This window comes from Scyliorhinus canicula, chromosome 8, assembly GCF_902713615.1.
Source record: "Scyliorhinus canicula chromosome 8, sScyCan1.1, whole genome shotgun sequence".
Lineage (NCBI taxonomy): Eukaryota > Metazoa > Chordata > Chondrichthyes > Carcharhiniformes > Scyliorhinidae > Scyliorhinus > Scyliorhinus canicula.
The window spans coordinates 17,468,241-17,490,074 of NC_052153.1; positions in this window are offsets into that span (position 1 = coordinate 17,468,241).

The following is a 21,834-nucleotide window of genomic DNA, read 5'->3' on the forward strand; positions in this document are numbered from 1 at the left end:
AGGTGCTTCAAACGTTCAAGGCTGCTGTGGATCCATAGTGATGCAATTATTCCCCGCTGCTCAGTTTCAACTGTTCCTAGTGAAGTAGAATAGAAAAATGATAAGTAAATGGAGCTGCCCCTGCTCTGCAGGTGGCTACTTCACCAGATATCTTGCTTAATATTGATAGGGCAAGACAAGCTCCAGGGGTTTTCCTGGCCATTGTTAGACCACAGTAAGAAGTCTTACAACACCAGGTTAAAGTCCAACAGGTTTGTTTCAAACACGAGCTTTCGGAGCACGGCTCCTTCTTCAGGTGAATGGAAAGGCTTGTTCCAGAAATGTTTATATAGACACAGTCAGAGATGCCCGGAATGCGAGCACCTGCAGGCAATCAAATCATCAAAGATGCAGAGAGAGAGGTAACTCCAGGTTAAAGAGGTGTGAATTGTCCCAAGCCAGTTCAGTCGGTAGGCCTCTGCAAGTCCAGGCTTGTTGGTGGGGGCCAACACAAGGCCAACACACCAGGCCGTCCTATCGTTTCAGGCAATGGGACCCTGTGTGAGAACCTCTCTGGCCACATCGAGGGCATCTTGAAACCCATCGTACAAGGTACACCCAGCTTCTGTCGCGACACGACGGACTTCCTACAGAAACTCAGCACCCATGGACCAGTTGAACCAGGAACATTCCTCGTCACAATGGATGTCTCGGCACTCTACACCAGCATCCCCCATGACGACGGCATTGCTGCAACAGCCTCAGTCCTCAACACCGACAACTGCCAATCTCCAGACGCAATTCTGCAACTCATCCGTTTCATTCTAGACCACAACGTCTTCACCTTCGACAACAAATTCTTCATCCAGACGCACGGAACAGCCATGGGGACCAAATTTGCACCTCAATATGCCAACATCTTCATGCACAAGTTTGAACAGGACTTCCTCACCACACAGGACTTTCAACCGATGCTATACACCAGATACATCGATGACATTTTTTTCCTTTGGACCCACGGCGAGACATCACTGAAACGACTACACGATGACATCAATAAGTTCCATCCCACCATCAAACTCACCATGGACTATTCTCCAAATTCAGTTCCATTCTTGGACACACTCGTCTCCATCAAGGACGGTCACCTCAGCACCTCGCTTTACCGCAAGCCCACAGATAATCTCACGATGCTCCACTTCTCCAGCTTTCACCCGAAACACATTAAAGAAGCCATCCCCTATGGACAAGCCCTCCGTATACACAGGATCTGCTCAGACAAGGAGGAGCGCAACAGACACCTACAGATGCTGAAAGATGCCCTCGTACGAACGGGATATGGCGCTCGACTCATTGATCGACAGTTCCACCGCGCCACAGCAAAAAACCGCACCGACCTCCTCAGAAGACAAACACGGGACACCACTGACAGAGTACCCTTCGTCGTCCAGTACTTTCCTGGGGCGGAGAAACTACGACATCTTCTTCGCAGCCTCCAACACATCATCAGCGAGGATGGACATCTTGCCAAGGTCATCCCCACACCCCCACTACTGGCCTTCAAACAACCGCGCAACCTCAAACAAACCATTGTTTGCAGCAAATTACCCAGCCTTCAGAACAGCAACCACAACACCACAAAACCCTGCCAGGGTAATCTCTGCAAGACATGCCAGATCATCGACATGGACACCACCATTACACGTGGAAACACCACCCACCAGGTATGCGGCGCATACTCGTGCGACTCGACCAATGTAGTCTACCTCATACGCTGCAGGAAAGGATGTCCCGAAGCGTGGTACATTGGCGAGACCATGCAGACACTGCGACAACGAATAAACGGGCATCGTGCGACTATCAACAGGCAGGACTGTTCCCTTCCAGTTGGGGAACACTTCAGCAGTCAAGGACATTCAGCCTCTGATCTCCGGGTCAGCATTCTACAAGGAGGCCTTCAGGAGACGCGACAACGCAAAATTGCTGAGCAAAAACTTATAGCTAAGTTCCGCACGCATGAATGCGGACTCAACCGGGATCTGGGATTCATGTCGCATTACATTCGGCCCCCACCAACAAGCCTGGACTTGCAGAGGCCTACCGACTGAACTGGCTTGGGACAATTCACACCTCTTTAACCTGGAGTTACCTCTCTCTCTGCATCTTTGATGATTTGATTGCCTGCAGGTGCTCGCATTCCGGGCATCTCTGACTGTGTCTATATAAACATTTCTGGAACAAGCCTTTCCATTCACCTGAAGAAGGAGCCGTGCTCCGAAAGCTCGTGTTTGAAACAAACCTGTTGGACTTTAACCTGGTGTTGTAAGACTTCTTACTGTGCTCACCCCAGTCCAACGCCGGCATCTCCACATCATTGTTAGACCAAGCAGGGAAGATCAAGGTCATGAATATGTTCATTGGTTTGGGCTCAAGCATGGATTTAAGTGTTTCCTTGTAATCTCAAAGTATCGAAGGACATAATGGAAGGTACCATAAAGGATGGTCAGCGATTTAGACTCATTCAAGCACTTCTATATTATGGATATTTTTAAATATAAATTTAGAGTACCCAATTAATCTTTTCCAATTAAGCGGCAATTTAGTGTGGCCTATCTACCTACCCTGCACATCTCTGGGTTGTGGGGGCGAAACCCACGTATACACGGGGAGAATGTGCAAACTCCACATGGGCAGTGACCCAGAGCTGGGATCGAACCTGGGACCTCGGCGCTGCGAGGCAGCAGTGCTGACTACTGTGCCACCGTGCTGCTCTATATTCTGGATATTCTTATCAGAAATATAATTGAATCCATTCCATGCATCACTTTAACAAGGATCTTTAACCCAACACGTAGTTCAGTGGATTAGATGTAAGCTTTTATCAATTTTGAATCTAAACAGACATCCTCTTTAATGTAGCTCCAATTATTTTCCTGAGGGAATTCGGTCAACCTGTTCCAATTCCCAGTTGGAGCTGAAAACTTGATTGATGGCTTAATGTGGGGGAGAAGTGGCAGAGGCATCAGCAGAAGCTCACCGATAATTGCTGCAACTCAGATATGAAAAGGAAGATTCTCCCGAGGGAACCACTGTTTGTCGTGGGGTGAATTCAGGAAATTGCGCTAGGATCAGAACTTAATTCCATGGCTCAGGATTGTTCACATGAGTTAACAGCTATTATTAATAACCACTCGATGCTCTCTTTCTGTATTCAGCAGATTTAAAGACCAGCTTTGTTTGAGAGGTGGAATGCATTCTTCTGACACACTCTGGGCAAGTCCCCCGAGAGTCTGTACTAACACAGTTAGCTACAAGAAAACACCCAATTATGGGTCAGCATTTCGATAATTACTTATATCGAGAGATGAAAAATAGTCTTGTTGTTCTGGTAAAACTAAACACAATAGTTTAAGATTCTATGTCCCCTCTCTTTCCCCAATTCAATTTTAGAATTTAAAGTGAGCCCTAATTTAAATGCAAGTCAAACTTTTTGTGGTATTTTCTCCCACTGTGTTAACATTTTAAGGATTAATCACTTTGTGAAATTTTTACTATAAACAGGAATATCTTACATTTCCACATGCACACAATATGTGCGTATTAAATCCATCAAATAATGGTTGAGGCTTAGCAGCCATAATTGTGTTTAATTAACCCTTCAAAAGGAGGAAACCATCACAGGGAGCTTTGCAGGAGACATTGTGCCATAAAGCAAAATTGGGACAGCTAAATGACTGTACGTTTGGTTAATGAGGCAGATTTAATGGGGCGGCTTAAAGGAGGAAAGAGAGACAGAGAGACAAAGTGAATCAGGGAGAGAATTCCAGAGTTAATGTCTACATCACTGAAGGAGCGATTTCCAAGGGTGGAGTGATTAAAATCAGGGATGTGCAAAAAGCGGGAAGAGGAGTAGTACAGATATCTCAGAGGGTTATAAAGGCTGGAGGCGGTTACAGGGATAGAGCGAGGTAAAGCCATGGAAGATTTCAGGAATTCCTAACAATATACTTTCCCTTGGATGTTGTTTCCTGCTAATTGACACAAAGCTAATAGGATTACAATTAGATCAAAGCTTTTTGCACATGACAGAGCACATTTTGTCTCAGACCGAGTGACAGGGAGGCTTTTATTCGATGAAATGTGAAATATTTAACATTGATTTTGCACGGAATCTGAGAACTCAACATGGCATGTATATGGGTGGATGACTATGCAAAATATATAGTGGCCTTAGAGGCAGTATTGGTGATGAGTGGCTATGGATAATAACAATCTTTTTTGTCACAAGTAGGCTTACATTGCAATGAAGTTACAATGAAAAGCCTCTAGTCGCCACATCCCAGCCCCTGTTCGGGTACACAGGGGGAGAATTCAGAATGTCCAAATTACCTAACAGCACGTCTTTCGGGACTTGTGGAAAGAAACTGGAGCACTCGGAGTTAACCCGTGCAGACATGGGGAGAACGTGCAGACTCCGCATAGACAGCGACCCAAGCCTGGAATCGAACCTGGGACCCTGGAGCTGTGAAGCAACAGTTCTACCCACTGCGCTATCGTGCTGCCCAGTTTTGAAAATTAAAACAACTGCATCCACAATCTTTGCATAGACCCCTTTTAGAACCCTGGGCTGTAGAATCTCAGGCCCAGGGGATTAGTTGCCATTTAGCACGACAGAAATTAGTGAGACTGTTTTGTTATTAATGTTAATTCCACCAAGTTCTTAGTCTCATTAGATTCTTGGTTTCCAGGATTTCTGGTGTTTTATTTTGTGGCTCCTATTGTGAAGATAGGCACACAATATTTGTTTAACATTTCCACCATTTTGTCATGCCTAACTATAACTTGTCCTGTCTCGGCTACTAAGGAACCCATGTTTATTTTTGTTGCTCTCCTTTGTTTGCATGCTCGTAGAAGGTCTGACAATTTGTTTTGATATTCCTTGCTAGTTTACTGTTGTCTATTTTACTTCCAATATTAATTTTAAGTCATTCTTTTCTGGTTTCTAAAGCTCTCCTCATCCTCACATTTATATTCATCCTGGTCATGTTATCATAGAATTTACAATGCAGAAGGAGGCCATTTGGCCCATCGAGTCTGCACCGGCTCTTGGAAAGAGCACCCTACCCAAAGTCAACACCTCCACCCTATCACCATAACCCAGTAACCCCACCCAACACTAAAGGCAATTTTGGACACTAAAGGCAATTTATCATGGCCAATCCACCTAACCTGCACATCTTTGGACTGTGGGAGGAAACCGGAGCACACGGGGAGGATGTGCAGACTCCGCACAGACAGTGACCTAGGCTGGAATCGAACCTGGGACCCTGGAGCTGTGAAGCAATTGTGCTATCCACAATGCTACCGTGCTGCCCTAAATAGGTTATAAGTCTGTTCTTTTAATTTTAAGTTTTTCATTTGGCCATGGATAAATAATTTGATTTCCCCAGATGAGTTTTTATTCCTTAATGGAATATATTCCCTCAAGAATAACAAAATATCCCTTTAAACATTTGCCATTGCCTATTTGAAATCATTCACGCCTGAGTGCCTTTTTGAGTCTTTATGTCGCTCGTTGACATTATTCCTACCTCTGGGACTGTCCGCAACCATGGGCGACTAAATGGAGGACCAGGAAAAAAATCTTCTATGCTGTGACCTGGAACACAGTATCGGGCGGAGTTGTGGAGGGGTGATATTTCCCCCCATGTACCCATGTACGTTTTATTTCCTCTAAGCCAAAACGACATAGCAGGTCACCTGCTCTATGTTTCCCAGAAGGCATTGCACTGAAACCAGAGCAGGCACAGGTGAAAAGGGGCGGTTATTAAAAAAGGTGACTTGAACAATCTCAGCTGTTTGGTGTCTTTTGAGCTAAACAGATGTGGTCATAGACCATTACAGTGCAGAATAATGCCATTCGGCCCACCAAATCTACACCAGCCCTCTGAAAGAGCACTCCCCCACCCTCCCCTGCAATCCCATAACCCCAACTAAACTGCACATCTTTGGACACTAAGGGACAAGTTAGCATGGCCAATCCACCTAACCTGCACATCTTTGCACAGTGGGAGGAAACCGGAGTCCCTGGATGAAACTCCAGTGGGAGCAAGTGTAAACTCCATACAGATAGTCACTCAAGGCCAGAATTGAACTCAGGTCCCTGGCCCTGTGTGCCACCCAGTGGAGGGTGTCTGGTGGCTGACCTGACAAAAAACATTGTTTGACTACCTGGCTTTGAACTTTGGAGTGTGTGACCTCAAATTGGAATACAAATTAGAACTGGCAGGGAACTCGACCCTGATAGGACCTTAACTTTCCGTATACTGACGAAGAGACTTTCTTTCTGTTTTGGTTTTATTGCACTGGTAAATAGCTTAGCCATCCAGTTGAATATATAAGCAAAACAATATAAAAATAGCGCTCAACAAAAAGCGAAGATTTTTTTTTGTTTTGTGCCATTTCCTTATTATTTTGAAGTTCTTCACTTATTTGAAAGAGACTTTTCGACAATACGTATGCAGTCATCAAGATGTTTACCTGAGAGTTTTCCCCCTGATTTTCATTGACTCCAGTTTAGCTCGGGCTCCTTCATTCCGTACTCGGTCGAAAGCTGCCTTCAATGTCAAGGGCAGTCGCTCTCACCTCACCCCTGGCATTCAGCTCTTTTAAGACAAGGCTGTAATGAGGTCAGGAGCTGAGTGACCCTGGCAGAACCCAAACTGAGCGTCTTTGAGCAGGTTATTGCTGAGGAAGTGCCGCTTCATAGCACATGTTGATGACTCCTTCCATCACGTTTCTGATGATGGAGAGTAGACTGATGGGACGGTAATTGGCTGGTTGGAGTCGTACCTGGCACAAAGGAAGATGGTTGTGGTGGTTGGAGGACAATCATCTCAGCTCCAGGGCATCACTGTAGTAGTTCCTCAGGGAAGTGTCCGAGACCCAACCAGCTTCAGCTGCTTTATCAATGACCTTCATTCCATCACAAGGTCAGAAGTGGAGATGTTTGCGGATAACTGCACAATGTTCAGCACCATTCGTGACTCCTCAGATAATGAAGCCGTCTATGTCCAAATGCAGCAAGACCTGGGCAATATCCAGGCTTGGACTGACACGTGGCAAGTTTTATTTACACCACACAAGTGCGAGCAATGACCATCTTCTACAAGAGAGGATCTAACCATCACCCTTGATATTCAATGGCATTACCATCGCTGAATCTCCCACAGTCAACATTCTGGGGATTAAAATTGATCAGAAATTGAACTGGATTAGGCATATTATTACTGTGGCTACCATTGCAGGTCAAAGGCAAGGAATCCTACGGCGAGTAACTCATCTCCTGACCCCACACAGCCTATTTACCATCTACAAGGCACAAGTCAGGAGTGTAATGGAATACTCTGCACTTGCCTGGATGAGTGCAGCTCGAATAACACTCAAGAAGCTTGACACCATCAAGGACAAAGCAGCCTGCTTGTTTGCTCTGCCTTCCACAAACATTCAAACCCTCCACCACCGACGAACAGTCGCAGCCATGTGTACAATCTACAAGATGCACTGCAGTAACTCACCAAGGCTCCTGGGACGGCACTTTCCAAACCCACGACCACTACCATCTCGAAGGACAGCAGATACCTGGGAACCCCATCTGGAAGTTCCCCTCCAAGTTCCTCACCACCCCGACCTGGAAATATATCGCCGCTCCTTCGCTGTCACTGGGGCAACATTCTGGAACTCCCTCCCGAACATCACAGTGGGTGTATTTACACCACAAGGATTGCAGCGATTCAAGAAGGCAACTCATCACCATCTCCTGAAGGGCAACTAGGGATGGGCAATAAATGCTGGCCTCGTCAGCAATGCCTACATTCCATGAATTAATTTTTTAAAAGAATGGCTGCAGTGACAAAGGATACATTGGTCGCAACCCTCAACCCATTCCAGTGGATTTGAATGTTGCAAATGTAATATCTCTTGAAGAAATGAGGGAGACAAAAAGCCATAGCCAGTTAGCCTCACAGCTGTCAACTGGAAAATGCTGGAATCCATTATTAAGGTGGGAGTAGCAGGACCTTAACACAATCATCCAGAGTGAATGTGCTTTTGTGAACGGAAAAGCATGCTTGGCTAATACATTAAAGTTCTGTGAGGATGTATCAAGCAGTGTCTATAAAGGGTGTAACATTTCTCTGTTGCCACGAAGAGAAAAGGTATGTAGGTGCGTACACTCTGGATTCGTGTAAGACACGATGAGAGGTTTATTAAAGGTGTTACTCAATACAATCAAAATGGTGAACTGCTCAAAGTCTACGCAAACATTCTGCTGATGTCACTACACATTACGTGACAGAATCAGCAAGGATGTATTCCCAGGCACATAACACCACTTTACTTCATTTGTGCAATGACAATAGTTAATATTTATACAACAGATCACTTGATATGTTATTTTCATACACATATTCAATTCAATAAGGCAGTCTTTGTGGTGGGTGTCTAATCCTTTTTGGTAGAATTCAGCATCCTTGCAACCTCAGAAATGTCCTCATTCTTTTCCGTAGATGATACTTCTTGAGTTCTTTCAGTGCCTCTCACTACAGGCATTGAAAAGAAATCGGAAACAGAATCTGAAATCGTCACTCTCTCTGGTCTCTGTTCCAAAGGAAAGCTCTCTAGGTCTTCTGAAGGTGGAATCTCTTGAGAAGTTTCTGCAAATTCACTTTGTGCAGTAAGTAACTGATCAGCTTGACATCACCAAACACTTTCATCGTCCGAATATGATACTGGACCTGGCTTCACTAGGATCATGGCTGGTTCCCATTTCTCGTTAGAGGTGTAATTCCTGGCGAGCATTCCCTCTCTGTGATTTCATACTGGTCTTTTAGAGATTTTTTACCTCCTAACAATTGGTATTTGTTGTTGTTGTTTGACAATCTCTGGGGTATCAGGTGGAGTTAACAAGTCAAACTGTGTTCGTAGTTTCCTCTTAAACAGCATTGTCGGTGAACCTTACAGGGTAGCATTTACAGTGTTTGGATAAGATATTAGAAATTTGTTTACCCTTCTTGTCAATGTCCCCTGGTTCTTCAATGCTTTGACGGAATGCTTTAACGATTGCACAAAACTTTCAGCCAATTCATGTGTTTCTGGATGATAGGGAGGTGATTTGATGTGGTGTTTATCATACCTTACAGGGTAAGGGTCACTGTCTGTGCGGAGTCTGCACATCCTCCCTGTGTGTGCGTGGGTTTCCTCCGGGTGCTCCGGTTTCCTCCCACAGTCCAAAGATGTGCAAGTTAGGTGGATTGGCCATGATAAATTGCCCTTAGTGTCCAAAATTGCCCTTAGTGTTTGGTGGGGTTACTGGGTTATGGGGATAGGGTGGAGGTGTAGACCTTGGGTAGGGTGCTCTTTCCAGGAGCCGGTGCAGACTTGATGGGCCAAATGGCCTCCTTCTGCACTGTAAATTCTATGTTCTGTAAATTCTATATACCCGTTTTAGTAGCCCTCAACTCCTTTAAAGTAAACTGCCTATCTTTATCACTGACAATCTGCTCCAGTGTTCCGAATTTTGGGAATTCTTTGTCCAGTTTCTCAATGGTCTGTTCGGTCGTCGTTGACTTCTTGTCGCAACTTCTGGCTGTTTTGAGTGCGAGTCCACAATCACCAAAAACATGTGACCCTCCAGTGGACCAGCATAATGGATGTGCCATGGCTGAATCGGCCATTCCCATGGATGTAATGGTTGCAATGTGTGGGTGTTCCTTAGTTTTGCACAAGATTGACGTTGCCCAACTTTTGCTTCAATTTGAGCGTCTAATCCTGGCCACCAAAAATAGCTGTGTGTTAATTCCTTCATCCTTACTACACCAGAATGTACCTCAAGGACTCTACTATGTAAGCATGGCGGAATAATCACATTGATCCCCCACAACGGAACCCCATTCTGTACTGTCAACTCAAGCCTTTGTGTGATGGAGGTCTTAAGGTCTGCATTTTTCCTGTGAACATCTAACAAGGTTCCTTTTTGGACTAAGTCCATTATCTTGCCCATCACTGCATCGGTCTTGTATATCTTTGAACTTGAGATGAAGTCACAGGTACAGTACCCATGAGCAAGAAATAAAGAATGTTCTTTTTGACTTGTAATGGTAATCGTGATATAGCATTAGAATTTCATGCTGCCTTGACTCGCAATTTTGGCTATCATAGTTGTTTGCCGATTATTAGAATAACCATCTTTGCAATCCATCGGAGGTATGCCTTTATATGGCCTGAAGATCGTAGTCAACGTTTGAAGATCTGTCAAAAGTGTAAAATGACGCCCAAAAAGGGAATGGTGGAACGTTCTTACACCTGAAATGATGCTCAAAACTTATGGTCCCAGCTGAAGGTAATTCATATCTGTGCTCGTAAGAGTACATGAAGCAAATGCTTTTGGTCGTTCCTCTCGTGAAGGCATGTTGTGAGACGACTGCAGCAACCCATAGGGTGAAGCATCGCAAGCTAATCGCAACTTCATTTTTGAACAATAATGAACAAACAGCTCTGACTTCAGTATAGCTCCTTTCACTTCACTGTATGCACTCTCACTTTCTTCTGACCATGACCATGACACACAGCAACATGTGTCAAGGCTTCAACCATGTTGCTAAAATCAGCACAAATTTACTGCAATAATTGGGTCAATCCTAAAAATGACTTCAATTATGTCAGGTTTTGAGGACATAGTGCTTCTAAGATTGCTGACATTTTTTTCAGCTCTTTGTGTAAACCGTTTTTGTCGATGATATGACCAAGGTCATTTATGGATGACCAAGGTCATTTATAATGTGGAAATGCCGGCATTGGACTGGGGTGAGCACAGTAAGAAGTCTGACAACACCAGGTTAAAGTCCAACAGGTTTGTTTCAAACACGAGCTTTCGGAGCACTGCTCCTTACTCAGGTGAATGGAGAGGTATGTTCCAGAAACATTTATATAGACAAAGTCAGAGATGCCAGACAATGCTCGGAATGTGAGCATTTGCGGGTAATCAAATCATTACAGATCCAGAGATAGGGGGTAATCCCAGGTTAAAGAGGTGTGAATTGTCTCAAGCCAGGACAGTTGGTAGGATGTTTGCTTGTCATTTGCTTGAAAGACCAGCAACGCCTGTACACTTTGGGCCGTCGCGGGCCTCCCCCTCTGGGTCTCACCTTGACCCGATGGGCAGCCGGGTGCTCAGGGTGTGGGGCGCGGCCCTGCACATGGGTCGCTGCCTCAACGCTCTCGACACTGCTGCTGCTGCTGTCTCCAGCACCTGGCCGCCCAGCCTGCCAACAGCATCACTAGGGCAAGTTCAGCAGAGTCGAAAATATTGACTACACCGTTCAATATTTGTAAGGAATTGGGAGAGGGCGAGAGACTGAAAAACAGCAATATTTTCCACCCTGGGATCCTTCATTCCCCCAATGAACCCCACCCCCACAAACTTGGCATGCCATGCCCATGCACACCTGGCCGCAATGGGGGCTCCTGCTCACAGGATCCCAGACACCCACAAATAACGTTACCTGGTCTAGTAAGGTCTACTCAGGTCATTTATGGCAAACATGAAAAAGGCATAATTTTCCTTAATTCTAACTCTTAGGTTGTGTTTTTTTCACTGCTTCAGGGTAGCTTTCAAATTCTTCAAGTGTTCCTGTTGACTTGAACTGGTGATGAGCATGTTACCGAAACAACATTGCACTCCATTCTATTCATTTAGAATTTGATCCATGGATCTGCAGGTGCAGATATTATTCCGAAAGCAAGTCTTCTGTAACAAAATGGACCAATGTGTGTCACTATGGTGAGTAGTGGCTGTGATTCGGTAACCACATTTGTCTGCAGATGTGCCTGTGAAAGATCGATTTTGCTGAATTTCTGTCCTCCAGAAAGTCCAGCAAACAATCAGCAAACATAGCTAATGATCTATACACACAACTGGCTTAATAGTAGTTTTTAATTCTGCATAGATTCTCACTGAACCACCCCGTTTTAATACAGGAAGATTGGTTTCGCCCAATCACTTGCAGCAATGGATTCAATGGCTCCTGTCTTTACTAAACTGTCTAGTTCTATTTCAACTTTAGACTTGATGCCATGTGGTACGGTTCTCGCTGTGAGACATTTGGATGTGCGGTCTGGCTCGATTTTCAGGTGTACTTCAATTCCAGTCTTAGAGCCTAGTGAACGTTCGAACACTTTCTCGTACTTCTTCAGAAGGTGTTGCAAGTTGCTCTTTGAATCCCCTAATTGTTTGGCTGTTTCCCAGTTAAACCTAATCTGAGCAAATCATGCTCTGCCAGACAGAGCGAGAAAGCTTCCATGGCTCACCTGAAGAGACAACTTCACCATCTGCCCATTACTTCCACTTTCACCATGATGCATCTTTATAATGGCACAACCTCATCAGTGTTCTTCATTAAGATCACATTTAATTGTTTTATAGGCGGCTGCCTCAGCTTTTGATGATAAACTGTCTCAGGTGTTAGCGATACTGCTGCGCCCGTATCCATTTCCATTTTAATCTCACCACCTTCATGTTTTGGATAGGCCCAAAAACATTGTTAATCTCTCTGCATTGACAAAACATCTAGCTCTTGCTGTAGCTCCCTTTTGTTTTTGAGCAGACAGCTACAGAGTGTTTCAGTTCCATTTCGTTTTCAGAGCTGGATAGCTGCAGGCAAAGCAAGCAGCTGTATAATGATCTCTCTCCACAAGCTACAGACTATCTTCAGCCCATTTGAGGATTTCAAAGTAATGCCTGTTTCTATAGAGAATGTAAACCTGCTGTCTTTCTTTGAAAAGGGTCTAATATATGGATGTTGTTAGGAGAGTTATGAAGAGTTACTTATAGAATTGTATCTGTGGGGATTATTGGTGTTGATAGTTGTTAAGATGTTTACTGTGGGTTTATAAAGTGTTTACTGGTTTCATAAATAAACATGGTTTTGTTTTAAAAGTACTTTAGATCTCTGTTGCATCACACCTATAAAGTAGGCCCTTGTGCTCCCCATAACCACAATCTATTCAAAGTTGTGGGTCAGGTTAACTCCATGATACACGTTGGGGTTCTCTAAACCCTGGCCCATAACAACATGCAACAGTATGGGGGTCAATCCCAGGTGAAACCCTACCAGACCTTTTGTAAATGAGGGAAGATTTGACTCTCACAAAGCCAGTCCAAAGAACACAGCACACACTGAGGTTAGGGAACTTCACAGAACAGTTGTTCGGGGGGTAAATGATGTCATTTGGAAAATAAAATGAGTGGAGCCATTCAATATGTCAGACAAAAGAGAAAAAAGTACAGAGAAGCAAAATGCGATGAACTTGGGAAAGTGGGATGAGTTCCTTCAATTCACTCTGTCCAGGTCCCTCCTGATGTTGAATATGTCAACCGAATCTCCTCTCAACCTCACGTCCTCCAAGAGAAACAGGCCCAAGTTCCCCAATTTATCCTCAATGTAATTGAAGTTCCTCATCCCTGGAACCGTTCTGGTGAATCTTTTCTGCATCGGCTCCTGGGTAAGGCTTCATCTTGGAATGTTTAGTTTTCCTTGTAATGGGCCCTTATTGTTAGGTCAAGCAGGCCTCACTGAGGGTAAAGTTGCTGAGGTAAGGTTTGCTGCTTTGTGATGTTCATTTCCCACAAGGAACAAGATGTACCTTATTCTGCTAGGCCCTTGCACTCAAAATTGGGTGCAAAATGTATTAGTATATTTATAACTGTGTGTTTTCTTTTCTATCTCCAATGTGCTTTATTCAACATTGCATGCCGTATTATTTTGCCAATGATTCCCACCATTAATCCCAATGCCCATTTGGAAAGAGAAACACCTTGACCAGCTTGGCTGCCACCTTGAACTTTAAAGTTTGTTATTTTATCTTTGGGGAAGTTGATTCCTTGTTTCATTTTAAAGTTTTAAAATTTTATCATTTTTGTTATGCCTTCTTCCATAGACAGTAGGTTCATAGTTCAAGCCCACTCAAGCCTTGAGCACAAATCTCAGGTGATACTCCAGGGAAGTACTGAGGGAGTGCTGCAAACTTGGAGGTGTTGCATCCTGGTTTAGGTGTTAAGCTGAAGAACAGTCTGCCCTCTCATGTAAAATATCCTTTTGAAGAAGAGCACTGGAGTTCTCCCAAATATCGTGACCTCTTTTTAATCCAAAAAGGGCAAAAGTAAAAATCAGATTGTCCAGTCATAATCCCATTATTGTTCATGGAAACGTGGTGTGCAAAATGGCCACATGGGCTGTAACATGTTTCGGGATGTTCCAAGGTCATGTAAGTTGCCATATAACTACAGTATTCAAGTGTTAATTATATTATGTAACTTAAGTTTTCATATATTGAGGCATAATAATGTTTCTTTCCCCCCTCTGCTTGCACTCTCTGTCACCCCAACTGTATCAGTAAGTACCTGTTTTTCCAGATGGCCTCACTAAGAATGCTTGTCTGAGCTCCAATGATGGAACCGGACTCACCAAGGCAGGGGTTCATTATATTCAGTTGCAAGGGGCATACTAGCTTTCTTTGATTGCCATCTTTATTAACTTGTAATAACCCAATCTTTTTTTGAAGTGGGACTTTCAGTGCCTGTGTGTTCATTTCAATGAGAATAAAAGGTGTGATGTGGATGAATGCCTGGAGTTTTACCTTTGGGTCAGAAGCACAGAGCTGAGGCATTTCCCAACCTCACAAACCCAGTCTGGGGGAAAAGTGGGCCCGAAAGTCAGATTTTCATTCCAGGGTGGCTGAGTTCCCCTCGGATTGGGCGGGGGGGGAGGGGGGGGGGGGACGCAGAAATGAGCACAAGGGATGCTAATTGGGGAGGTGAGATGGCAGTATGACTGCCTTTGTACACTTGCACTGTGTTGTAGTTTAATGAAAAAAACATAAAACTGCCCTTCAGCTCTCACCCCTTCACACTCCCACACACACCCCATGCCCCATCCATTCAAACCCATGTCTCATCATGCCCTCTTTGTACCCCCATTGTTCTTAATCCCTTAATACCCTCAGCCCACCCCGTGATCCCTCATCCTATCCATGCCAACCTAGGTCCTCACCCACCTACCCTCATGGCCCTTTATAGCCTCTATGCCAACTGATGCCATCTTATGCCTCCATGAACCAACCTTTGCCTTTTCACCCACCATGCAAACTCACCCAGTATCCTGCATTGAAAGACCTCAGGACCCATACTGAGATTAAATAAAATAAAGTTCCAAGTATGCATTGCAGACTTTATTAATAGAAATCCGTTTAGTCTTCCTTCAACTACATTATCCATTATAATGACAAAACTTTTATTCAATTATATAATCCCTTATAAAACGATCATTGGCATTCATAATCCAACTTCAAAGAGTCCGTAACCACTAAGAGCTGTTGGTACAACTGTGAAATGTCAAGCACATGGCTATGAGAATGGATAGTTGTTAAATCAATCACGCAGCATTAATCCAGAAATCCACACTAAGGAATCCTTATCAGTGAATGTCCACTTTCCTGGAAGAACCCATGATGCTTTCGACAGCCAACACTGCTGCGGTTCAAAGTAACCTTCTCAATGGCACTAAGGAAATGGACAATATAAATGCTAACCTAGCCAGCGGCACCTACATCTCGTCAAAATAGTAATACATGAAACCACCCACCATGTTCAGGCGTCTAAGTCAGACAACGTGAGTCTTTTGAAGACAAGAGATACCTCTTCCACACATGACTTATGACCATCATTTGTATTGCATCACCCGAGGTCAGAGAGCCTTTAATAGGAAACATGCAGTCACAAGGGTCACCATGGAGCAAGACAAGAGATGTTGATGCCTTGATCGTTTGTGTATAGAGGGTGGGCGGAGAGGTCATAATGTTAAACTGGGAATTAGGAATTAGATTATAGTTAACCAGTTGCTGCATATTTCATTATAGTTCTTGTTAAAAATAAACAGTAATTTAGTTTAAAGTTACAAACTTGGTAATTGTAATTATTGGGCAGCCAAGGGTCAAAGACTTTGGGTATTTTTCTAAGAATTATTGGTTAATTCACTTGTGTTATGACTCTGGGTCAAGTGGGGCTGGAATTGACCGTGCATTAGCTCAGGGTGTCATAACAACAGTGGCAAGGGGGGAGGGGGGCAGTAACATGCTGGGAAGCCATGTTAGAAACGCTAATCCAGTCCCGTCAACGGGCTACTTCTCCACTGGCAAGAACTGAAACAGCTCGCTGCCCGCCAATTGGAGGCAGACAGGCAATTTACATCATTAAAGGGCCAATTGATGAGAATTTTCCCAGGCCTTCAGCAGTTTGCCAGTTGTGAAATAAGCTTGTCCCACCTCTGGGGGGAGCCCATCCGCAGCAATGGAGGTCACCTCCCAGCCACTTCTCAGCTTGTTTTCCAGAGGCTCTGTCGCCCAACAGCAAGAGGTTTCTGACCTCACTTTCAAGGGCATTTCAAAATGGAGGTGCACTCTCCCTGCAGACTCAGCAACGACCATCGCTCTCGATCCTGCTGTTTCCGCGTGTGTGAGCTCTGGATCTACATTTGAACCCGACCACAGGAGTTAACTGGCGACAGGACATTCTGGCCACGGCTTCTTGGGGAGCGAGCAGAAACAATTATCCGACAGCCTGCAGTGTATTACTGCAACTTCCCTTCTGAAAGGGACTGCTTGCGCTTTCTCATGAATGCTCCATGGCACCCGGAGGTATGCAGGGGACACAGTCACAGGGGTGGACACTGGAGATGTTTGGGAGAGGTGTGCTGGGTGGGGGCTGCAATGGGGCAAACTGCATGGGTACTAGATGGGTGGGGCGGGGGTTGCACCTTTCTGACCCTCAATCATCAAAACCAGACGCTGGACTAATTCTATGTCTCATTGAACCATTTGCAACAGTTGTGGAGACGCCATGTTATCCAAAAAAAAACGGGACGACTGAATTCCACAGGGCAGCATGGTAGCACAGTGGATGGCATAGTGGCTTCACAGCGCCAGGGTCCCAGGTTCGATTCCCCACTGGGTCACTGTCTGTGCGGAGTCTGCACGTTCTCCCCGCGTCTGCATGGGTTTCCTCCGGGTGCTCCGGTTTCCTCCCACAGTCCAAAGACGTGCAGGTTAGGTGGATTGGCCATGCTAAATTGCCCCTAGTGTCCAAAAAGGTTAGGAGGGGTTATTGGGTTGCGGGGATAGGGTGGAAGTGAGAGCTTAAGTGGGTCGGTGCAGACTCGATGGGCCGAATGGCCTCCTTTTGTACTGTATGTTCTATGTTCTTGAAACGTTTAGGGTTGGCCCTATACTGATTGGTGAACATTGGAAACATTGCTGTGAAACACTTTATTGCGCCTGTCTTGGAATAACGAGCAGCTCTTGCTATTCATGCTGATGATTATTGGCACTATTAGTCGTCCCAATGAAGTACAGGGAAGCCTTGTTGTCCTATCACCCTAGTATTTATTAGGTTGATGCATCAATCATAGAAAATGGTAATCTCCTTTTTTGAAACTATTTCAGTTTTAGATACTGTGAGCATCATAAATCTTGCAACACTTCTTTCATAATTACATTCGGGACATAAATTTCCCATAGTTTGGCTTCCAAATGATAGATATAGTGAACCTGTCAACCATTTATCTGTCAAACTGTTTTTTGTGTTTAGGGCTGTGTATTTTCCTTCGCATAATGCCAGTTTACCCATTTTTCATGTAATGACATCTGGGTGATGAGTCAACATCAATAACAACAATGAGTCCACTCATTGTATCTTTGACAGGGTATGAATATTGTATTTTATGCCCACATGATTACGTGATTACACGTACTGTTGACTACTATCTATTCCCGATAGAATTAGTCGGCTTGTCAGCAAAACCGAAGACCATGGAATAACAGGGACATTGGCAGCACAGGCATAAAGTTAGCTGAGTGACAGGAAACAGAGATTGGTGGTGGATGGTTGTTTCCAAGACTGGAGAAAGGTTTAAGACTGGAGATCCCCAAGGTGCGGTGTTGGGACTGCTGTACTTCTTGGTAGCTATTAAGGACTTATAGGCTCGGAGCTACAGAGCACAATTTCCAAATTTGTGGATGACACAAAGCCTGACAGTATTGTGAGCTTGGAGGAAGATTGTGAGAGAGGCCATAGACTAGCAGGTGGACTGGAAAGACAGGCATAAGATGATGTTTCGCACAAAGATGTATGAAGTGATGCATTTTAAGGGCAGCACGGTGGCATTGTGGATAGCACAAATGCTTCACAGCTCCAGGGTCCCAGGTTCGATTCCCGGCTCGGGTCACTGTCTTTGCGGAGTCTGCACATCCTCCCCATGTGTGAGTGGGTTTCCTCCGGGTGCTCCGGTTTCCTCCCACAGTCCAAAGATGTGCAGGTTAGGTGGATTGGCCATGCTAAATTGCACTTAGTGTCCAAAATTGCCCTTCGTGTTGGGTGGGGTTACTGCGTTATGGGGATAGGGTGGAAGTGTTGACCTTGGGTAGGGTGCTCTTTCCAAGAGCCGGTGCAGACTCGATGGGCCGAATGGCCTCCTCCTGCACTGTAAATTCTATGAAAATCTATGATTTTGGCACGGTGAATGAGGAGAGGCAATAAACAATAAAATATTCCTTTCTAACCGGAGTGTTGAAACAGGTAGTCCTGGGGTCTAGGTGCACACTTTTCTGAAGATGACAGGGCAGGAGGATGAAGTGGTTAAAAAGGCAGGTGAGGCTTTACACATGGAGGCATCAAGGCGTGGAAAGTCTGATGAACCTTCATAAAATTCTGGCTCAGCCTCAATTGGGGCATTACATCTCCAATTCTTGGCACCCCATTTTAGGAAGGATCTGAGGCCTTTAGCGAGGGCGCAGAAAAGATGTACAAGAATAGTTTCAGGGTTGAGCGATAATTTATTGATACTTTATCAGTTGTGTGGATAAATTCGACAAACTGGTGTCCATTTTTTCAGAGAAGAGAAGGTTGAGAGGAGGCTTTTGAAGTCATGAGGGGTTTAAACCGAGTATGATCAAGAGGAATTGTTCATTGGTGGAAGGCTCAAGACCGGACCTCAGAGATAAAAAGTGAAAGCTTATGAATTCAGAAGCGATCACAGAATCCGGCAGTGCAGAAGAGGCCCTTCAGCCCATCGAGTCTGTACCGACACAACGTGATGGGCAGAAGGGCCCCTACTGCACTGTGTGACTCCGTGATCACCTCTGAATTCTCGTGCTTTCGCTTTTCACCTGTGTATGAGGAGATATGCTTTCATGCGATGAGTTGTTACAGTCTCAAATGGACTGCCTGCGTGTGGTAGAGACAGATTCAATCGTGGCATTCAAAAAAGAACTGGATAAAGTACCTGAAGGGTGATGTGTTAGGCAGGTTGGTTCGATGTGGACTGCACTCGATGCAGGGAAGTTAGAAACAGACGTCAAACACTGGAGAAGATCCAACACTGTTTTATTCAACTATAGAACTGCTATACATATTCATCTGTGGATCGACACTATACTGATCTGACTGGTGACCTTGTCGTAGCCGGACCAGACTTACTTGCTACCGCATGGTGTTTGCACTCGCTAGCTCGTGGTCTCTGACTGTCTCAGTAGCTGGGTTCCGAGAGAAAGGGGAACCTAGCGCCCTCTGGCTTTATAGTGGTAGTGTGTCCTGTCTGGTGATTGGCTGTACTGTGTTGTATGCTTACTGGTCATCCTATGTATCAATCACTGCCTGTCTGCATCTCATTATGTACAAGAGTGGATATTATGACAAAGGGGGAGAAAAGAATTGCAAGGCTGCGGGGAAAGGGCCGGAACTGGTTGAGTTAATCTTGCACAGAGCTGGCATGGTGGAATAACTCCATCTGCGCTGTAACACAGTGAGTGTATGTATTCTTTTGTGCGAATATTTAAATTTTCTATTTGAAATGATTCATCCAGAATATCGATATGAATAGGTAATGGGCGTGATCTAACCAAATTCTTTCGAAGTGTGGTCGCGATCGGGAGGTGCGGGTGTTCCCCGACCGCCATTCCGGCGAGGCCGTCACTGGTATCGAACATTAATTAGACCACTTGATGATGTCCCACGGGCTTCACGTCGCAAAAGAATGTCCTGCCAGCTGATTCGCTGGGACTGTGCCCGGCAGATCCCCGCTAATGAGGGGAAGCAGCACTTAAACTGATCCCGCTGAGCAAACCCACGATGGCACCCAGTCATGTCACTGCACAGAGCAGCTCCACGTTTCAGAGATGTTGACCTGGCCAGACTGATGGATGTGGTTGAGTCCAGATGGGAAACCCCCCCCCCCCCCCGATTGAGCACTGGGGCAGCAGCCACGGTGCCCCCGGGCTGACTGCCCGATTTCCAAGATGGCTACCCACCTCCTCGGATTCCCACAGCAGCCATTGCACTAGCTCCACATTTTTAAATAGGTGTACCACTCGCCGACCATCTGATCGCTCACTGGAGAGGCAGGTAGATCACTGGAGACCGTTGGATAGGGGGTCATTCCCATTAATGGGGTGGAGATTAGTCTTAATTGGTGATTATTGGTTTTTCGCCACACTGTGGTTGGATCTTGATCCCGACAATGGGAGCAGGCCGGTTAGATCGGAAACCGATTGCCGCCTGCCATGTTTCCCAATATTGGCCTCTCCCGTTATCTAGCCGGCCCGCCCGTTTTCACGCCAGGCATGACGTGTCCAGTAAACCACACGCAATATTTTTTAACATTCTGGCACAAGGCTTTCCACACTTTAGTCTTTGTGACCCAGGTAGGAATAGATCATAGAATCTTCCAAGCCACATTGAAATATTTTTAACTTGCGTGTGTGTGTGTATATATATAAAAAAACCTTTTATTCTTGCAGCTGGGGATAGCATTGTTTGGTGTAGTGCTGCTTCCAACCACTCCAGACAGACTTTTGTAGATTGTCCGAGGAACAAACAGAATTTTTGATTTGACATCATTGAAGACTATGCATGGATTCTGCACACAATGGCCCCTCGCACTGCCTGCCTCCTGGTGAATAAAAATTAATTTATGTAGCGCTGCTTTCAAACAAATCTCTTCTGCAGTGTCTTCAATGTAGTAAAACATCCCAAGGCATTTCACAAGGGTGTTAATTAATTACATTTTATAGCTGTCATGATATGCAGACATGCAGATAATGATATACAAACAGGCACAGACAGGCAGCTAATGAACACCAAGAACAGGACATGACCAATGAGCAGGCAGGACACTCAGGGGTGGTATCTCACGATAAAAGGCACGAGACACTCACTTTTTCCACTGATGAACATCTACAGAGTGAGTCAGGGTGTATTTACAGTGTCACACCTCCAGCACGTGGCTGAGAGCTAGTCTGGTTCAGTCAGATAGAGTAACCACACTTAGGTTAGCAGAGAGTCGAACTAATAGAGAACTGTGCTAACTGTGCTATTGGTTCAATAAATCAACTGAACTAACTTCAAGGTCTGGAGTATCTTTTGGTTAAAGCTGCATCCAGTTGCAGCCTGTGTTATCCCAGAGTTCGTAACACAAGAATAACAAGCTGCATAAGGAGGAAATAGTTCGAGTGACCAATGCTTTGAAAAAAGAAGGTAGCCTTAAGCAGTATCTTAAAGGGGTGAAGAGGGGTATAGAGGTGTAGAGGTGCAGGGAAGCACAGCTCTGGGCCCAGACTGCTGAAGGTTTGGTTAATAATGGTCTAATAGTGAAAATTGAGTTTCACAAATGACCTGAACTGGAGAAGCACTGATATCTCAGAGGACTGCAGGTTGTATATCAAAGGGAAAAGTTTAAAGAGATAAGGATG